An 8,687-nucleotide genomic window follows, 5' to 3' on the forward strand; every position below is an offset into this window, starting at 1 on the left:
GGAGGCCTAGTAGGTACTGAGAACGGGCGAGGCTAAAGCGGCCTGGACGACCATTAAGACCTCTTACGTCTGGGCGGCGCGGAGACTACATTTCCCAGAGGGCCTCGCGCGGCGCGGGCTTGGCGGGGGCGGGGAAAAGGAAGCGCCTCGGAGCCAGTGCGCAGGCGTGAGAGTCCCCGCTGGCTACTTAAGGGAGGCTCGCTCGCTGTTCTTCCTTTCGCGTCTGCGGCGCTCTCTCTTCTTTGTGGTGTGCCGTCTGTTCCTCATCCGATGTCGTCTCAACCCTGGAATCAGAATTTGCTACTGTACGTGGTGAGTAGAAACCTCGCTTCTACATCTTTGCGCCTCCTTTTCCCTCTTTGTGCCGTCGGCTCTCCTGGTGGTCTCCTCTCCTTTGACTGAATAGGTCTAAGCGTCGTTGGGGAGATGAATGAGAGCTGAAGAAACCTAGGGTTCCTCGGCCGGTGTAAATGATGAACTCACTTTTTTCCCCATCAGATCGACCATGTTGATGTCTTTGAATACTTGCCAGTTAATTCTGATAACACCGGCCTCAAAAGGCGGTGCCCTGTTCTCTTCTGACTGGAAAGATGGCGACTGACGACCTTTCTTTGTTGGTTTGCAGATTTGCGTGATCAGACGCTACAGAATGAATCTTGGCGGAGGGGTCCCTGCTGGGGCTCCAAGGGAACCACGTGTCGACAGGCAGAACCTTCAGCTTCCTGACGTCTGGAGTAAGCACGTTTTTCTTTTTTTTGGCCTGTTGCAGGAATTTGTGCTCTGAGGAACCTCTTGGTTTGCTAGGCCGCCTTGCAGGGGAACAAAAGAGAGTAAGGGTAACTAATAAGCATATTTTAGTTACTCGGTTTTCTTGAGGTATTCTGAATTCGTTTTATTATAATTCACAAAAACATGTATTAGACACATTTCAAACTAGGATAAGTGAATCGGTGTTAATTTTTAAATGCTCCTTATGCCACATACTCAGATGCCCGTTCCTTCCCTTTTTTAGTAATAAACAGCTTTTTGTACTTAAATTTCCAAATGGGTGCATACTGTGATACATTGCTTTTCTAAGGAAGGCCAAATGTTTCTTTTGACCATGTTAGTCTAATTACAAAATGCCACCCTAATGCTGGGATGAATGCTCTGAAATGAAGTTTTCCTTACACCTTGCTGTGTTAGAAGTGATGACGTGTTGCGTTCAAGTATGATGATATCCTGACACAGTCAAAACGCTGCAGTCACTTAAGTAAAAGCCAACCATTTTCCCACAGCTCTTGCCAGCCACGCTGGTCTCTATCAAATATTAACTACAGAAAGCCGGGTGTTTGCCTTGTATAGTCCAAGAGCTTCCTGCTGGCAATAATGATGAACTTTTTTCCCCGACAGATCGACCATGTTGATCTAACTTCTCTAAGCCAGTTTCTGTCTGATATGCCAACTTGAGCAGCTCTTCTGTCCCCTCACTGCTTTTGCATCTAGCTGACTTAACAGGTCATGTTTCAAATGTTTTCATCTCAGGCTCACTGTTGGCAGCAAACAGGCATTGAATGGACCGTGATGGATCCAGGACTGGGAGAGAATTTGTAAGTCATATCTATTTAACTGCTTTTCTTTTGAAGGGGTTATCCCCCTGTGTTCTACTTTTCTGTGACTCAAGTATGGCCATTGCAGCTGATGACTTGACTTTTTTCCCCATCAGATCGACCCTGTTGATCCAACTGAACTATTAGCCAGTTTTGTCTGATGCGTTGGCCTCAAAGATAACTCCTATTTGTTTTCTGTTTACCGCTGACTTTCTGTACGTTTTTTTTTTTTTGTGGGAATTGGACATCATTCAAATCATTTATCTTTGCTTCCTCTTACTTTCCTACAGGACCAGAGCCCTGTGTACATCAGGGCCTACATAGGTTGATGGCTGCCTGATTTCAGTTTGGTTCAGTTCTGTAATAGGTAAGATTTTTGTAAATTTTTGTCCCCTAGGTGTTAACCCCTTGGTAAAATGATAACTGAATGTGTTGCAGGTAGAGAAGTGTTGGGTTTGCCCACTTGGGAGTGACTTGGGGACCAGTTGCAAGTTGGGTTCCAAGTTACCTTTTGAGTTCCAGATGGCTTATAATTCATTATGAAAGATTGAATTCTTAACACTTAGTTGGATGCCAACCTCAATACATTACTCCATGTGCCTCTTAAACATGGCGGACAGATTCCCCTGTCCAGTGGCAAAGGAGTCTGGGTTTGATCCCCTGGTCAGAGAACTAGGTCCTATGTGCATCAGCTAAGGCCTGGTACAGCCAAGTCAATAGAAATAAATATTTTAAAACTAACTACTGCCTTGCATCATCACAGCGAGCAGATCGAGACAGTTTTTTACCTTCTGCCTCTCTTAAACATAACACTTTGTATGCCTGCTTATCCCCTTTACCTTCAGATGCCTCCATTTGTCCCTAAAGTATCCTTCGCATTTATTTCATGCAGAATGTTGAGTAGAATCAATATTTGGCATATCAGGAACAATATTGACTTTGATGGGCAGACCCCAGGCTGGAAGCCTCCTTCCTTGGTCTGGTAACTAACTATACATCATCCTAGTTCCTGAAGTCTAGATACTCCAACATCCCAAACAGCCATTTGCATCCTAATGAAGTACTGATTGTGATGTATCTTTCTTTTTAAGAAATTTCAGCTGTGGAGTCAGAATGCAAGGCCTCTTGAGAAAGATGTACATTTACTTCTGAGAAAGCATGAAGATTTGGGTTGTTGTGTAACCTGAGTGTCCAGAGGTAAAAAGCTTGTGGCTGTTGTGAAAAATGTAGTGTTATAGTAAATTTTGGTTATTAAGGTTTTAACTTTGTAGCCTTCCTGTCTGGAGAAATAAAATCCTTTAAATGAAAATGCTGTTCTCTTGAGTCATTAGACCTTGAACCAAATGATACGGAGTTAAAAGGTGGATCCCACACTCTACATGACTTGTTGACATCCACTGATAGTTCCCTTCCTCTCTTAACCTCCTAACCTTGATGAAACAAGCTAGCAAAAATTTAAGAGAGACCTCCAGCCAATAAGGGAATAAGGGCTGCCTGGTGGCTCAGGCAGTGAAGACTGCAGTTCAGGAGACCTGATTTCAATCCCTAGGTTGGGGAGATCTGGAGAAGAATGACAACCTACTCTGGTATCCTTGACTGGAGAATTCCATGGACAGCATCCTTGTGTGCTGCTGAACAAAGATTTTAGTCTTGGTTTTTTAATCTGTACTGTACTGCCCGTGGGATCGTAATTCCCACTTAGAACAGCTGCAGCAGAAACAGTTTTTTTTTTTTTTGAAGCACAGAACCTGTTGGACACAGCCCCCACCAGGCTCTGTCCATGAAATGCTTTAGACAGAAATACTGTCAGTTCAGTTGCTCAGTCATGTCTGGACTCTGTGACCCCAGCATGCCTAGCTTCCCTGTCCATCATCAACTCCTGGAGCTTGCTCAAACTCAGGTCCATTGAGTCGGTGATGCCATCAGATCCTCTCATGCTCTGTTGCTCCCTTCTGCCTTCAGTCTCCCAGCATCAGTGTCTTTCCCAATGAGCATCAAGTAGCTAAAGTATGGAGTTTCGCTTCAGCATCAGTTCTTGGAATGAATATTCAGGGTTGATTTCCTTTAGGGTTCACTGGTTTGATCTTGCGGTCCAAGGGAATCTCGAGAGTCTTCAACACCACATTTCAAAAGTATCAATTTGGTGCTCAGCTTTATAGTCAACTCACATCCATACATGACTGCTGAAAAAACCATACCATTGATTAGACAGATAGTCTAATGGGTGGTCATACTCCTCCCGGGTGACTTCCTGCCCCAAGGATAATCTAGGCCTCCCACATGGAAGGCAGATTCTTTACTGTTGGAGCCACCATCTATTCTCTATGCTGTGAGTACTCTTCCCATCTGTCCTCTCCCCACCTTACATGGTAACTGGTGGAGTCAATGGCCTGGGCTATCTTCCTCACTGTAACCTCTGACCTCATCTCTTTTCCTTCTTTTTCAGCCATAAGAGATCTCTTAACTGTCCAGTTCACTCCAATCTGGAATGACCAGCCCTAACCCCTGCATGTTTCCCTCCGTTTACTCAAACACCACCTATGGGGACCTGTAGTAAACAATCCCCGCCACCTTGTATTCCCTTATGTTTTTTTACTGTGTAACAAATAGTGCCAATGCATATACAGTATGCATACATTATATGTAGCACATACATCATCTGTCTCCCTGCGGTAGACCATGACCACGTAGAAAGCAACTTCCACTCCTTTGTGGCCCCTCCATGGCACGTGGCAGTGCCTGGCCCAAAGTAGGTCACTCAATGTTAAACGAATGTCTTGTGGGACTGCTAAGGCCCTTGACCTGCACACTTGTTACTCATTACAACAGCCTTGTGAGGAGAGAACTACCATGATCCCCAGTCTAATTGCATAGATGAGGAAACTGAGGCTCAGCTCCCCAAGTCTGTGTGAGACAGAATCAGGTCATACACCCTGACTTAAAATTTGACTCCTTTTCTGTCTATAACTTACAGCCTTTTACCATAACAAGTATTTCCTGTTTTTCGCATCCCCTACAGTTTCTAAAGCTGCTTCTTGCACATAGTAGGTGCTCAGTGAGGCAAAACTGATTAAATGATTCCTTGAAGCATCACTTAACCCGGAAACCTGAAGACATATTGAGTCCACAGAATGTTTCTTAAAATGCACTCACGTGATCCATTCTGTAACTACTACTCAGGTATCTACCACATGTCGGGCTCTGTTCTAGGTGCTACAGATACAGTAGTGGAAAAAAAAATACTTGCCTGCATGGGACATGACATTGCTAGTAGAGGGAGGAACCGTAAAAAAGAATGCTCTGTGTTATGATATTTAATAAGTGCAATGGAGAAAACTAAAGTGAGGAAAAGGAATAGAAATGTAAAGTTGCACATCTGAGTACAGAGCTGAACAAGATCAGGGAGTGAGTGGTTTATCAGTGGGATAGAACAGACCAGTGCAAAGGCTTTGAGGTGAAAACCTGCTTGTTAGAAAGGAGGCCACTGTGGCTTCTCATGGAAAATTTGGAAGATCTGGTCAGAGTGGGCCCATTTTCTTACCTGATAATTGGCTGTGGCTGAGTAACACATGTAGGTATGTTTTTATTTTAGCTCATTTATTTTTGGTTGCTCTGGGTGTTTGTTGCTGCGAGCAGGCTTTCTCTAGTTGAGGCGAACAGGGCTGCTCTCTAGGGGTGCACAGGATTCTCACCGCAGTGATTTGTCAGGGAACACAGGTTCTAGGCACAAGGTAATTGTGGTGCCCGGGCTTAGTCGTCCCATGGCATGTGGGCGTGTGGGATCTCGCGGAGCAGGGATTGAGCCTGTGCCCCTGCATTGGAAGCGTGGAGCCATAGCAAGTGGACCACTAGGGAAGTCCCTGTATGTATGTTTTTAAGGTCATGCACTTTCTGTTTCCCCACATTGGTGTAGTTCCCTCTTTAATATACTTGCCCTTGTAGTAATAGGGGATGTGGGAATCCCACAGACAGGGGGGTCAGGCAGGCTACAGTCCACGGGATTGAAAAGAGGTGGACACCATTTAGCAACTAAACAGCAAATGGCTAACATTTATTGAGCTCTTATTGTGTGTTAATTAAGTTCTTCACATGTAATAAAACATTATTCTTCCAACAACTGTATGAGGCAGATTGTATTATTAAATATGTCAGTTGAAGAATCAGTCTCAGAGAGAGAAAACATCTTGTCTAAAGTTACACAGCCTGTAAGTAATAGAGCCAGGATTCAAACCCAGTCGGTCTGGCTCTTGAGTCTATAACCCTTGACTTAATGGCAGCCTCTTACTGAAATGCAGTCTTATAGGTAGGAGCCAATTTCCAGTTCTTACAAGTTCAAATTCTTCTGACTTCCTTGGTGAAACACCTCTGAGGTCAGAAGTGGCCCCGAATGCCTACCAGCCAGGGTTGGAGACATTCGCTTGAGAGATTCCATGCAGCTTGAGTCTCTCTCCTTTGCTATTACTGCTTCTTTGAACTCTGCAGGCAATGTTAGGGTTTAGCTGCTCAAACTTTCTGCATCTTGTCTCCCCAGCTTCAGTCTCACTAAACATTTGATGCTCCAGACTCATCCTACCTCTTTGACCTCTTAGGTGAGGGACCTTGGGCACCGTCTTTAATTCCATAAGCCTCAGTTTCCTCATCTGTGAAATGGAATTCATAACAATACCTGCTTCAGAGAGTTGTAAGCATCAATGAAATCAGGTCTGTAAAGCACTTACCTCAGGCCTGACACATAATAGAGACACAATTCTTTTTTTTTTTAATGCTGTTGCCCATATCCCCTCTGTTCCTTTCTTTTTTTTTTTTAATGTGGACCACTTTAAAAATCTTTGTTGAAATTGTTGCAATATTGTTTCTGTTTTATGTTTTGGCTTTTTGGTTGGAAATATCTGGGATCTTAGTTCCCTGACCAGGGATCAAACCCATACTCTCTTCAGTTCAGTTCAGTTCAGTCGCTCAATCGTGTCCGACTCTTTGTGACCCCATGAAATGCAGCACGCCAGGCCTCCCTGTCCATCACCAACTCCTGGAGTTCACTAAGATTCATGTCCATCAAGTCAGTGATGCCATCCAGCCATCTCATCCTCGGTCGTCCCCTTCTCCTCCTGCCCCCAATCCCTCCCAGCATCAGAGTCTTTTCCAATGAGTCAACTCTTCACATGAGGTGGTCAGAGTACTGGAGTTTCAGCTTTAGCATCATTCCTTCCAAAGAAATCCCAGGGTTGATCTCCTTCAGAATGGACTTGTTGGATCTCCTTGCAGTCCAAGGGACTCTCAAGAGTCTTCTCCAACACTACAATTCAAAAGCATCAATTCTTCGGCACTCAGCCTTCTTCACAGTCCAACTCTCACATCCATACATGACTACTGGAAAAACCATAGCCTTGACTAGACGGACCTTAGTCGGCAAAGTAATGTCTCTGCTTTTGAATACGCTATCTAGGTTGGTCATAACTTTTCTTCCAAGGAGGAATCGTCTTTTAATTTCATGACTGCAGTCACCATCTGCAGTGATTTGGGAGCCCAAAAAATAAAGTCTGACACTGTTTCCACTGTTTCCCCATCTATTTCCCATGAAGTGATATGACCGGATGCCATGATCTTCGTTTTCTGAATGTTGAGCTTTAAGTCAACATTTTCACTCTCCTCTTTCACTTTCATCAAGAGGCTTTTTAGTTCCTCTTCACTTTCTGCCATAAGGGTGGTATAATCTGCATATCTGAGGTTATTGATATTTCTCCCGGTAATCTTGATTCCAGCTTGTGTTTCTTCCAGCCCAGAGTTTCTTATGATGTACCCTGCATATAAGTTAAATAAGCAGGGTTGGCAATATACAGCCTTAATGTACTCCTTTTCTATTTGGAACCAGTCTGTGGTTCCATGTCCAGTTCTAACTGTTGCCTGACCTGCCTCTTGAGAAATCTGTATGCAGGTCAGGTGGTCTGGTATTCCCATCTCTTGAAGAATTTTCCACAGTTTATTGTGATCCACACAGTCAAAGGCTTTGGCATAGTCAGTAAAGCAGAAATAAATGTGTTTCTGGAACTCTCTTGCTTTTTCCATGATCCAGTGGATGTTGGCAATTTGATCTCTGGTTCCTCTGCCTTTTCTAAAACCAGCTTGAACATCAGGAAGTTCACGGTTCACGTATTTCTGAAGCCTGACTTGGAGAATTTTGAACATTACTTTACTAGCATGTGAGATGAGTGCAATTGTGGGATAGTTTGAGCATTCTTTGGCATTGCCTTTCTTTGGGATTGGAATGAAAATGGACCTTTTCCAGTCCTGTGGCCACTGCTGAGTTTTCCAAATTTGCTGGCGTATTGAGTGCAGCACTTTCACAGCATCATCTTTCAGGATTTGAAATAGCTCTACTGGAATTCCATCACCTCCACTAGCTTTGTTCGTAGTGATGCTTTCTAAGGCCCACTTGACTTCACATTCCAGTGTGAAGTCTGGCTCTAAGTGAGTGATCCCACCATCGTGATTATCTTGGTCATGAAGATCTTTTTTGTACAGTTCTTCTGTGTATTCTTGCCACCTCTTCTTAATATCTTCTGCTTCTGTTAGGTCCATACCATTTCTGTCCTTTATCAAGCCCATCTTTGCATGAAATGTTTCCTTGGGATCTCTAATTTTCTTGAAGAGATCTCTAGTCTCTTCTGAGAACCATTCTGTTCTTTTCCTCTATTTCCTTGCATTGATCACAAAAGAAGGCTTTCTTATCTCTTCTTGCTATTCTTTGGAACTCTGCATTCAGATGCTTATATCTTTCCTTTTCTCCTTTGCTTTTCGCCTCTCTTCTTTTCACAGCTATTTGTAAGGCCTCCCCAGACAGCCATTTTGCCTTTTTGCATTTCTTTTGCATGGGGATGGTCTTGATCCCTGCCTCCTGTACCATGTCATGAACTTCCATCCATAGTTCTTCAGGCACTCTGTCTATGAAATCTAATCCCTTGAATCTATTTGTCACTTCCACTGTATAATCATAAGGGATTTGATTTAGGTCATACCTGAATGGTCCAGTGGTTTTCCCTACTTTCTTCAATTTAAGTCTGAATTTGGTAATAAGGAGTTCGTGATCAGAGCCACAGTCAG

General features: G+C 43.8%; 1 long non-coding RNA gene across 1 annotated transcript; it reads left to right on the forward strand.

Moving 5' to 3' along the window:
• Positions 52-2,898, forward strand: LOC102189880. Its single transcript, XR_310506.3, has 5 exons — positions 52-312; positions 626-734; positions 1,525-1,589; positions 1,880-1,956; positions 2,681-2,898. It is a non-coding gene; the product is annotated as an uncharacterized LOC102189880 (long non-coding RNA).

This window comes from Capra hircus, chromosome 13 (genome assembly GCF_001704415.2).
Source record: "Capra hircus breed San Clemente chromosome 13, ASM170441v1, whole genome shotgun sequence".
Taxonomy (NCBI): domain Eukaryota; kingdom Metazoa; phylum Chordata; class Mammalia; order Artiodactyla; family Bovidae; genus Capra; species Capra hircus.